Consider the following 13,092-nt stretch of genomic DNA (forward strand, 5'->3'; position numbering starts at 1 on the left):
TTTTGCACGCGTTTCTGTTGTTTTTTTGTGTCTAGCACTCCCCTAAGCATATCCAGTACTTTAGCGCAAAATGCATCCTGATGCTGCTCCCCACCAAAGTTGTTACAAAATCGCATAGACAGATATGATACTGCAAGAATATGTTCAGCATCACTAACGATGGGGGAATTCCTGGAAAGACAATCTGGTGCGCTGTGCGGAATTCCTGATTCATAGATGACATCAAGGTCAAATTCCTACAGAATCAGTGACCAAAGAAGAAGGCCTTGGTTTCCTTCCTTGTAGCGCAAGACCCTGCACAGTGCATGAGGTCGCTGACAACTTGAAATTTTCGGCCAATCAAGTGTGGTCGTAGCTCTTCTAATGCCCATTTCACTGCAAGAGCTTCCAATTCTGTTGAAGAATAAATATACCCTGCGCATTTAAGAGATTGACTCAAGTATAGCACTGTATAATTTCGTTGCTCTTCATCTACTTGCAGCAATAGACCTCCCAAGCCGAGCTGAGATGCATCTGTGTGTACTTGGACACCAAATTCTAGTTTTTCAGAAAATAGCTTAAGGACAGTCGGCTGACACAACGCGTGCTTTAATGTCTGAATTGCCACTTGCCGATCTTCTTCCATAGAAAAAGTAGTGTTTTTTGGGGGGGAATAATCGAAGAGGTGCGGTTATAACGCTGTAATTTTATATAAACTTCCTGAAGTACGATGTGAGCCCGATGAATAATTCTAGTTCCTGTACATTTAGAGGAGGCCGCGAAGCCTGAACCACTGCCAGTTTCGATGGGTCCGGAGATAGATACACCGTCTTTTGTGGCAACGTGGTGGCAGTACAAAAAAAAAACACTTCTGTGGCTTGAACTTCAAGACTGCTATTTCGAACCTTGTAAATGTTTTTTGAAGGTGCGAAACGTGTTCTTCAAAATTACGGCTGAAGACTACGCGGTCATACATATACACCAGGCCATTGTCGAACTTAATAACATCAGTGATCGCATCCAAGGCTCGCTGACATGCGAATGGGGCACCTTTAAGGTCAATTGACATCCGGATAAATTCGTAAAGACCACACGGCGTGACGAAGGCAGTGTTCTGTATGTCATCTGGATGCATGACGATCTGATAAAATGCAGACACAAAATCCATAACACAAAAGTACTTGCTTTCGGTGAGTGCCTGCAGCGCATCCTCAATTCTTTGCAAAGGGTACACAATGTCCTCAGTGACGGCTTAAGGCGTCAATAATCAACGCACATGCGCGTCGTCCCGTCTTTTTTTGCTAGAAGGACAAAGGGTGACGCCCAAGGACTCCGAGAAGGTCGCACTATATTGGCATCAATGAGGTCCTTAATCATGCCTTTGACGAGATCATACTGCTCTGGTGACAATCTGCGAGGACGTTGCGATATAGGCTTTGCGTTTCCAGTTGGAATGCAATGTCGCTCAACTGTGCAGAAGCCTACATCTGTACCTGATTGTGCAAAGAAAACCGAATGTTGCACCAACAAATCCTTCGTGACCAGCAGCCCATTGGTAGACAACGTTGTTCCAATCTTGAAGCTGCAATCTCCTATTGCGATTGATCGGTGCTGGGGATCGATGACCATATTAGCTGGGTGGCGCATCAAAGTCCACAGATATCGGAAGGCATAAAACTTCGAGGATCTGTTGGCAGTCCTTTCCAGAATGTTCAATATCCTTAATCATGCTTGCTTCTTCAATGAGGCCAAATGTTATCTAATGAGGAAGCAAGACGGCTTGAGAAGAGCAGTTCGTGATCAGAACCTTCTTTGTATTTTCCGATGCAGCTGTTACCATGGGCTCCACTATGACTGAATAGCGGTCGTACAAGAGCTTTGTGCTGGTGATGACCATTAAAATATTTTCATCTTCCGACACGTGATACCAGACCACAGGAAGCGATTTCCGCGATAAAGCTGGCAGTGGTTGCTCCCTAACTAGGTAGACCTTGCGTAGCCTTTGGCGTACTGATACCGCGAAGCTCTCTGAGCCCCAGTTGATGACGGCTCTAGAAGCCCGGAAGAAGTCATAGCCTAGCAGTATCCTTCGTGAGGTAACTGGGGAACAAAAACTAAGTCATGCTGCAGTGTTCGGTCGTCCACTGTCAGCACAGCACTGACTTCACCCAAATTTTGTATCTGATGGCTGCTTGCTCCTACCGAACGTAGGGACAAAGGCCTTACGCTTAATTCGAGTTTGTCCACTATTGGTGACGTAATCAAGCTTTTGACACCTCCAGATTCCGAAGCCTTTATTCGTCTGTCCGTTGATGGCGACAGGTACAGAAGAAGTATTTGCTTCAGAGTCACATGACAACTGCTCGATTACTTGTGGCTGCTTGTGGGCATCGGCATCACCAGCTATTTGTTTCCCCGCTGTTGTAAGCTGGAAGGTTCGAAATCTTCCTGTCACTTCGAAAATTCTGCAGTTAACGGTAGACGACACTGCGTGACGAAATGGCCAATTCGGAGCAGTTCAAGCACAGTTTACGAACTCTCGGAGCATTTCCTTGCGACCTTACAAAAACACGCGTTGCGGAATGAGTCAATTGCCGTGATGGTGACGGCTTCGCTTTCATATCCCCTTCTTTCAGCATCTTTCTCTGAGCTACTTCATCATCTGTGGAACCGCTAGACTCTATGCTGTCAGCACGTTTACGATGGCGCATAGACTTCCGAGGTGAACGCTTTGCCATAACATGGCATTCAGCGGACGGCGTTGTGGATGGCGTTTCATGTTTTTCCGCAGCCAAATTTTGAATGCTCTCTTTCAAATCCCTGATCTCGTCAAAGCACAGAAAGGAGGTTATCATATCGTCAAGCTGCTTGAAAGTTTTATCAAAAGAGTGCTCTTTTGCCTTGGGTGATAGAGAAGTCATAATAACTTGGCACGTTTCCCGTTGTAGTACAAGATAATTGCACTGCTCCATCAGGTCCAGCTTTTGGCATGCGAAGTCTGTAAGCGAATACATGACTCGCATGCGCGTTGTGTTGCGCTGGACATTCGCTGCTTAGATGTTACATCGCAGTACATGCTATAATGCCGGCGGAACGCTGCCTTCATGTCAGCCCAAGTGCTGATACCAGCCACCTTCATTTGGTGACACATCAATGTAAAGTATTTAGCTGGGAGCCTTGAAATAATAAACGCTATGGCGACGTCGTCGGGAGCGCTGAAGGTTCTAAACCAATAATCAACTTGGTGCAACCAGGCGTTTGAATCTTTCCCGAGATGCGGTGAGGAGCTCGCCGCGAAACTCAAAAGTCGGTCGTGAGCGTCTTCCCTGTTGGACATGCACATGGGAGCAACGCTTCTTGCTTGTCTTCGTTGCTTTTTCAAGCCGCGTTTGAGATTCATCGACGCACTGCTCTCTTCTGCCCTCGTACTTGATTCGGCGTCAGAATTGTCAAGCGTTTTTAACTCAAGATGCTCGCTACGCTCTACTAGTGGAGCAAGTAAGTCACTCAAGAGGTCGTGATATGCTTTCATCTGCGAGTCAAGAGGTGGTTTTGGTGCATCGTGGTCTTTGGCGGCGTCGTGGTTTTTGATAATTATTGGTTTTAGTTCCTCCAATTCGCTCTGAAACTGACCCACCTCCGTCCTTGGGACATCGGCTTCGGACACAGCTGACCGGTAGCCTTGAAACCAGGCGGCGTCATCCAGCTGCTCGAACACGTCGACAGAACACAAGGCCGTCGCCATCTTGGGATCACAGAGCCGACACTGCTAAAACGTCACTGGTTGAGCCAAGGGAGCGCGCAGGGATCAACGTCCCCGCATAGATGTAAATTTCTTTGTTCACCTCGAGCCATTGGACGTCAATTCTGACGTGCCGTTGTGGCCGTTGTATATACTGGGTTCCGAGGTGGCCTAAGAAGGACATCTACACTCTTTCAAAATCAGGAAGGAACTGCCAGCTCCTTCTTTTATTTCACGTTCCTCGAGTGACCACGCACTCGTTGCCGATCCACTTCGTTTTCCTCGCGCAAAGACGCGGGACACGCACCGAGCGTCGTTTGCATTCGCTCGTCGCAATATATATATATATATATATATATTGGCAGGGGGTCGTGACGTGAACGAATGATGGAGCACACTGCGAGTCGAATAATAAATAATTGTTTATTCCAGCGAACCTGTGCCCAGTAAACAGAATGTCGGACTACAGTAGCAGTCTTGGACTGATAGCGGCGATAGGAGCGTCAGCCATCAATCAACAACTGACAAGCATCGAAGTGCATCGGCATTCATACTCTGGTGATCGAATGTTCTAGCGTCATCGCTGGCGGTGGCGTAGGTTCCAGAATGATCTGTACAGTTTGCGGAGTGGGCGTGGTTTTATAGAAATGATCTACTACAGCCCTGAATCTTCTCGAAAACTCCAGGCGCGGTTTCCGCTGATAATTGTGTAACGTATTGGGGCGATAACAAACCTTCAGAGATGGAACGTGGCGTTACCCCCTCTGAAAAAGCTTTAACTAAAGCTTTTTCTAAACTTTACCCAAATGCTTTAACTAAAGATGAAGGTTCAACAATAATGGATGAATGAACAATGAATAAATTACGATACAGCCATAATACAAGAAAGACTCTTTCAGTGTATTAACGCGCATGAGACGGCTTAAGGCGCGTGTCAGGGATGACTTCAGGTCGCGATCGGCATCGTTGAGAATTCGTGATGCCGTCGGGGACAACCTCGTAATCAAGTGGGCCGAGACGTCGAACCACGCTGTATGGTCCGAAGTACCGTCGCAGAAGCTTTTCACTGAGTTCACGTCGGCGTATCGGCGTCCGCACCCAAACACGTTCACCGGGCTGGTATTCTACGAAGCGTCGTCGAAGATTGTAAGAGCGGCTGTCGGTCGTCTGTTGATTGTTGATACGGAGACGCGCGAGTGTTCGGGCTTCTTTGGGCGCGTTGAAGGTACTCACTCACATCGAGGTTTTCTTCGTCGGTTACGTTAAGTAACATGGGATCAAGTGTCGTTGCCGGGCTCCTTTCATAGACCAATTTGTAAGGAGATATCTGCGTCGTCTCCTGCACCGCCGTGTTGTATGCGAAGGTCACGTGCGGAAGAATGGCGTCCCACGCCTTGTGTTCGACATCTACGTACATTGACAGAATGTCGGCGATCGTCTTCTTTAGCCGCTCGGTGAGGCCGTTGGTCTGCGGGTTGTACGCTGCAGCACGGTGGTGGTTCGTCTGGCTGTATCTCAAGATCGCTAGTTAGGTCAGCAGTAAAGGCCGTTCCTCAGTCGGTGATGAGGACTTCCGGGGCACCGTGACGTAGGACGAGATTTTCGACGAAAAACTTAGCTACCTCGGATGCACTGCAATGGGGCAGGGATTTTTGTCTTGGCGTAGCGGGTGAGGTAGTCGGTAGCTACCACGATCCACTTGTTTCCGGAGCCGACCTCAGGAACGGTTCAGTAGGTCAATACCAATCTGCTGAAATGGTCGGCCAGGTGGTTGAATTGGCTGCAGAAGTCTCGCTGCGCTTGTCGGCGGTGTCTTCCATCGCTCACACTGCCGACATGCCCTCAAATAACGAGTGATGTTGCTGGTCTGGTAAGGCGTGGCCAGTAGTACCTTCCTTGTATTCTCGCGAACGTGCGGGAAACACCAAAGTGCCCTGCCATCGGATCATCATGCAGCGCCCGCAGGAGTTCTGGACGCTGAGCTGAAGGCGCCACAAGGAGGTACTTGGCTCGAAGCGGTGAAACGTTTTTCTTTTAGAGAAGACCATTTCACAGGAAGAACGACGCATGTGCGCGCTTGAGTACCTTCGGGAATTCGGTGATTCTGCCTTCAAGGTATTCTAATAGGGCCTTAAGTTCCGGGTCGGCCCACTGTCGTTCAGCGAAGTCGTCGGCAGTTATCGTTCCCAAGAAATAGTCGCCATCCAGGTCGTCCGGCGGTGGTTGGTCGACAGGCACACGAGAGAGACAGTCGGCGTCAAAGTGTTTCTTGTTGGACTTGCAAACGATGGTAATGTTATATTCTTGAAGCCTCAGGCTCAATCATGCGAGGCGACGAGAAGGGTCCTTCAAGGTAGCTTGCCAACAGAAGTCGTGGTGGTCGCTCACAACTCTGAAGGGCGTGCCGTAGAGGTAGGGACGAAATTTCGACCTAGCCCCGGTGATGGCGAGGCACTCCTTTTCTATTGTGGAATAATTGGCTTCTGCTTTGGATAGCGATCGGTTGGCACAACTAATAACCCTTTGAAGTCCTTCAGCCCTCTGCACAAGAATGGCGCTGAGCCCTACGCTGCTTGCATCAGTGTGTATTTCTGTCTCGGCGAATTCATCGAAAGAGGCAAGTAACAGAGGCGTCTGGGGGAGATGTTTAAGCTATTAGAAAAGGTGTTCCTATGGCGTTTCCCAATTGAACTCCATGTCACCCTTGATAAGGTTAATGAGTGGATCGGCGATGTGCGCGAAGTTTTTGACGAACTACATATAATAGGCGCACAGGCCCAGAAATCGGCGTACCGCCTTCATGTCAGTGGGCGGCGGGAAGTCTGCGATGGCGGCTGTTTTACATGGATTGGGACAAATTCCACGCTTTCTGATCACGTGATCAAAGAACAAGAGCTCCTCGTACGCAAATCAGCCCTTTTCTGGCTTCAGTGTGAGTCCGGACGTCTTGATGGCTTGAAGTACAGCTTCAAGGCACTGAAGATGCTCATCGAAACTCGAGGAGAACACGACGACGTCATCCAAGTACACAAGACAAGTCTGCCACTTCAATCCTGCCAGTACTGTATCCATGACGCGTTGAAAAGTTGCAGGTGCGGAGCAAAGACTGAAGGGCATCACCTTAAACAAGAACATGCCATGCAGTGTTATAAACACTGTCTTCTCTCGGTCTTTTTCGTCAACTTTGATTTGCCAATAGCCAGTCTTGAAGTCCATTGATGAAAAGTACTTGGCGTTATGGAGGCGGTCAAGTGCGTCAATAATTCATTGGAGAGGATACACGTCCTTTCTTGTGATTTTGTTCAGGCGTTGATAATTGACGCAGAAACGTAGGGTCCCATTCTTTTTCTTCACAAACACCATGGGGGACGCCCATGGACTTTTGGATGGCTGGATGATGTCATGCCACAGCATTTTATCAACTTGTCTTTTCATGGCCTCCCGTTCTCGCGTCGAAACCCTGTACGGACTCTGACGGAGTGGTCTGGCATTTTCTTTGGTTATGATGCAATGTTTCGCGATTGGGGTCTGCCGAATTTTCGATAACAGCGAAAAGCAATTTTCGTATTGCAGGAGCAGGGCCTTGAGCTGTTCTTGCTTATGGTTAGGAAGTCTGGAATTGACGTTGAAAGCTGTGGGAGAGCGTTGATAATCTGAGCAGCTTCCGCAGAATCGGTGAGGGCGGAAGCACTGGTGACTTCGACAATTTCTTCCATGTATGCGACCATCGTTCGTTTGTTCACATGTTTGTACTCATTGCTGAAATTCTGGAGCATAACCGTTGCTTTGCTTCCACGCAGCTCTGCAATTCCTCTTGCGACGCAAATGTCTGTGGTGACCAACAAATGCTGACTGCCTTCAATGACGTATTCCAAGTCAGGTGATCTAGGAGCGTCGACTGAAATAATGACGCTAGAGTGAGGCGGAATGGTGACGTGTTCTTCCAGCACATTCAAGCCATGGTTCTCTGACGGCGTTCGCGGCAGTAGTGCTTCTGTGGATAACGTTATCGACTTTGTTCTTAGGTTGACGACAGTACCATGGAGGCATAAGAAGTCCATGCCAAAAATGACATCTCTAGAGCAACGCTGTAGGACTACGAAGTCTTCAGGATAAATACAGCCGTTAATGGTGACTCTCGCTGTGCAGATTCCTGCAGGCGTTATGAGATGACCTCCGGCTATGCAGATTTCGGGGCCTTTCCAAGCTGTCCTAGCTTTCTTCAACTTCACGGCGAACGACCCACTGATGACGGAATAGTCCGCTTCAGTATCGGCGAGAGCAGTCACATTGTGGCTGTCGATAAGAACGTCGAGGTCGCTAGTTCACCGTCTCGCGTTACAGTTAGGGCATGGCGTGAGGTCATGGCTGCGTCGGCTTCTTCCACAGCTTCCATGTTGCGTCATCAGGTCACCTTCGGTAAGGGAGGTTTCGCCATCAGGACTTTGCCTGGTTGTTGCCGTGTTCGGAAAGCTTCTTCGCGGCGTCATTGTCCAGGGAGAATCTTCGGTAGTTTGTCGCACAGCAACCGCACCTCCATCGGTTGCTGCCCTTAGTTTCCCGGATACGGGCTAGGAGACGAGACCCGCGTTGGGCCAGAGTACTGCCGGGGGTGCGGTGACATGCGGCGGCTGGGCGACGGTGAACGGGAAGCACTTCGTGGTATACATTGAGTTTCTGTCAGGTTGTCGGCGCGGTCACGTGGCCGTACCACTGGCTGCGGACGTGGAGAATTGACGGCGAAGCCACGCAGACCCATCTGCCGGTATACGCAACGGCGGTAGGTGTGCCCGGCCTCGCCGCAGTGGTAGCTAAGCGGGCGGTTGCCAGGTGCACGCCAAACGTCGGTTTTCCTCGGCGCACTGTGGTGGCCCACTGGCAAACGGTAGGATTTTGGTGGGGGTTGTGCCAGCGGTGGCGTCTGGTGATGGAAGTGCAACGGGGTCGCGTTTTGGCGTCGACGGGGAGGACCGTTGTAGCACACTGCAGCGGCGTAGCTCATATCTTCCGGCTCGGGCAACGGTGCTTGGTGAATTAAAAGCGACTGCCGAACTTCTTCTCGCACAATGTCGGCAATCGACTCCACTTGAAGCTGCACCAAAGGCAGCAGCTTGCGCAGCTCTTCCCGCATGATCGCTCGGATCGCTTCACGCAGGTCTTTGAAGTCAGTAGCTTGAGCAGCAGCGCTGTCGGGAGTCAGGCGCCGATTATACTGTCTGGTGAGCATGTCCAGTGTCTTTTCGATAGTGGTCGCCTCAGATACGAATTCTTGGACGGTGTTCGGAGGATTCCTCATCAGTCCCGCGAAGAGCTCATGTTTGACCCCTAGCACGAGGAAACGAACTTTATTCTCCTCAGGCATATCTGTGTCAGCGTGACGGAATATGCGGGTCACTTCTTCTGTGAATATAGTGACATATTCATTTGGTAGCTGATGCCGGGTCTCTAGTAAAGCAGCGGCCCTCTCCTTGCGATCGACGCTCGCGAACGTTTGCAGGAATGCACCGCAGAAATCATCCCACGTTTGGAGCATAGACTGCCGATTTTCGAGCGAGGTCCTAGCGGTGTCTTCCAAATAGAAGAACACACGACGGAGCTTTTTGTCATTGTCCCAGTAGTTGAGGGCGGCCACACCGTCGTATGTTTTTAGCCAGGTCTCCGGGTCTTCGAACAATGACCCATAGGAAATTGGTGGTTTTCTTGGTTGATGCCTGACGATTGCGGGCTGGGACGCTGCGGTTGTCATTGTCGCCTCAGTAGAGGTCATGACCTTGACCCTCTGGCCCTTGTCTTGTAGAATTCCGTGCTCTAGTGGTAGACCTTGCTGCCGACGGCTTGTTCGCAGCTCCTGTCTGGGGTCGGTGTCTTCTCCGCGACATGGGTTGGGTTCACAGCTTGACATGGTCGTCCGGTACATTAACGAAGCAGCACCTCCACCAGATGTCACGGGGTCGTGACATGAATGAACGGAGCACACTGTGAGTCGATTAATAAATTGTTTTTTTTGGCAAACCTGTGCCCAGTAAACATAAAGTCAGACTACAGTAGCAGCCTTGAACTAATAGCGGCGCTTCGGGCGTCGGCCGTCGATCAACAACTGACAAGCGATGAAGTGCGTCAGCCTTTATACACTTGCCATCGAAAGTTCTAGCTTTATCGCTGGAGGTGGCGTAGGATCTAGAATGATCCGTGCAGTTCTCGGAGTGGGCGTGAGCTTATCGAATTGATCTACAACAGTTCTGAAGCTTCTCGAAAACTACTGGTGAGTTTTGCGCTGAGAATTGTGTTTTTATTTGAGCGATAAGAAAACTTCAGAAATGTTTGGGAAGAATACCTCTCGGCTATTGGTAAACGCTGGCATCGCAGACATGCTCAGCGTTTCTCGCTTCTTCCGCTTCCAATTCGCAGCTCATATATACTGCTAATTTTTCTTGTAATGCCGAAGTTGAGATAATGTTCCAGTAAACGCCGGCAAACTACTCAGCAGTGGGAAGAGTGACAGATTCGAAAGTATTCTGTGAAAGGAGAGAAGAAAGCATCCTCAAGGTGTGCCAATACTTTGAATGCGCTCATTGAAGCGGTGCATTAAATATTCCAGATAAGGCGAGAAATACTGAAAGCATTAGGTGCTGTTGAACGCTAGCCGCTGGCACGTTACTTCGATGAAGCCGTCTATCTGTCACAAGCGGCATCCTCATTTTCACCAGTGGTCAAGTGTGCACTGGGAGCAATATTGCCTTTCGGGAAATAATTGAAACGTTATACCGTTATACTGTAGGGAGTTTTGGCACGACCATCGAGTCTCATAAAGGGCGCTGGTCGGCCCAGGACATTAATTACCGAGCCACACGTGTAGGCAGCGTAATAAACGTGAAGCATTTCTTAGCGAACTTTGGTGGCTTTGAGCGTCTATCTATCTATCTATCTATCTATCTATCTATCTATCTATCTATCTATCTATCTATCTATCTATCTATCTATCTATCTATCTATCTATCTATCTATCTATCTATCTATCTATCTATCTATCTATCTATCTATCTACCTATCTGTCTATCTATCTATCTATCTATCTATCCATCTATCTATCTATCTATCTATCTATCTATCTATCTATCTAGTCACCTACGACCTTTTGCTCTAATGGCAGTTTCGATATTGGTATCGATAACGAAATCGCTAAGCATAACATGACTGTATGACGAGAATAATTTTGACTAGTCATAATATGAAAATCATGAGATATATGACATCAATGTTACAATTTATATTTCGTGGTCTTGCTGCTCTTGCGGTGGTTTCAAACAGGTATGTTACAACAGGTATGTTTCAAAACTGGTATGTTATGACACGACTGCATGGCGAGCATAAGTGACGGACCCTAACGTTGCAATCGTGACATGCATGTCATGATTTTGAAGTTATAGCTAGTCATGATCACACGCCGCGCTAACAGTGCACGTGTGGTCATTTGGCTAGCTTCACGTATACCAAGTTCTGTATTACGGGACGTCAATGAATGACGAAGGTTCTGGTGACTGGTGCAAATATAATCATGAGACGCGTGTCATGTCAACATCGCGCTCAAGATGCGCTCTCTGCCCTTTCGCTGGCCTAACATATACTAAAATTGGCATTACGTGACGTCAACGGATGAAAGTATATGACTGGTATAAACACAATAATCATGACATCAGTGTCATGTAAGAACATGACAACACACGACGCTCATAGTGCGCTCTCGGCCCTTTAGCTGGCTTCACATTTACTAAATTTAGTAATACGTTGCGTGAATGGACGAAGAAGGTAAATAACACGTCCAAACATGATAATCATGACTTGCGTGTCATGTAAAAGATAGCTACGTGCTACGCTATTAGCGTCCTCGTGGTCGTATCGCTAGCACCAACTATACAAACTTTGTAATATGTGACATGAATGGACGAAAAAGGTAAATAACACATCCAAACGTGACCATCTTGATATTCTTGTCATATAAAACATGAGTGAGGTCTACGCTCCTAGCGTGCTCACGGCCGTTTTGCTAGCTCCACATATCACGTCACGTGATACTGAAGTTGGTATCACGTGATATGAATAGATGACGAAAGTAAATGACAAATCCAAACATAATATTCATAGCATATTTGAAGTTTGAAGTTTGAAGTTTCAAGTTTATTTCACCACAGAGTTACACCATACAATGTCTGGTGTGGAATGCAGGAAAAATGCTGCGATATAAACGCAGCTTGACTAGCCACACATCCTATCAATACAAGGCAGAAAAAGTTACAGCATTCATAAGTCCTGGAAACAACTAAACAGACACAAAAACATAGTTTAAAGTGGCACGAATAAGAAATATTGCATACATAAAATTTTAAGAAATATTGATAGGATCGCACTCTTTGAGGAAATACAAAAAATAGAAATAAGCAGAACATAAATACAAATCTTTAGAAATGGCTAAATCTCTCTTGCGTCATCAAAGTAAAAAAAGTATTCGACATATCCTGTCGCGAAAGAAGGCGCGATTGTTCTAATAATAAATTGAATTTATTTAGTATGTGGGAGAGTGAATGTTTAGGCATTTGTAGACCATAGTTTGTTCGGCTTCGAGGAACCTTCCAATAATCACTCTGTCTAGTAGGTCGAGACAAGGTGCGGCGCTCTAAGCATGCTCTGTGGATAAAATTGTTACTTCCTTTGTTAATTTCAGTTTTGAAAGACGCTAGTAAACAATATTCATACATGTCGTCAAACCTTATGACTCTGAAATTGTTGAATAAATACAAGGTATGTCCATTATATTCGGCATTTTCAATAGAACGTAATTCATTTTTTCGTAGTGTGAGTAATATCTGCTTAGAGTTCTAGGTGCCAGTACCCCACACCAAAAGACCGTAGCGTAACTGGGAAGAAAAACGCGTGTTGTATATCATTAGCATGTGAGTAGTCTGTAAAAATGACTGACATCTCCTAAGCATGCCTAGTACCTTACTTAACTTATTTCTCACCAATTCGGTTTGTGAATCCCATAACATATTCTCATGAAAAACAATTCCCAATGTTTTAGCGATCGAAGAAAAATCAATCACAGAATCGTGCAGGCGTAGTTTTCAAGTAGCTTCTTACGTTGTTCCTTTTGAACAAAATAAGACGGCTTTGGTTTTTTAACAGTTGATTTGTAGGGAGTTAGCAGTCGCCCAAGCATTCAAGTCATCTAGTGTCATGTTTGCTGCTGAAAAAAGGTCATTTACATCCACTCCTGGGAAAAACAAGCAAGTGTCTTCCGTATATATGACATATTAAGTTGTGTGATTTATGTTTATAATGTCGTTGACATAAGTGATAAAAAGTAACTGCCCCAA

The sequence above is a fragment of the Rhipicephalus microplus genome, chromosome 3 (assembly GCF_043290135.1).
Source record: "Rhipicephalus microplus isolate Deutch F79 chromosome 3, USDA_Rmic, whole genome shotgun sequence".
Classification (NCBI taxonomy): Eukaryota; Metazoa; Arthropoda; class Arachnida; order Ixodida; family Ixodidae; genus Rhipicephalus; species Rhipicephalus microplus.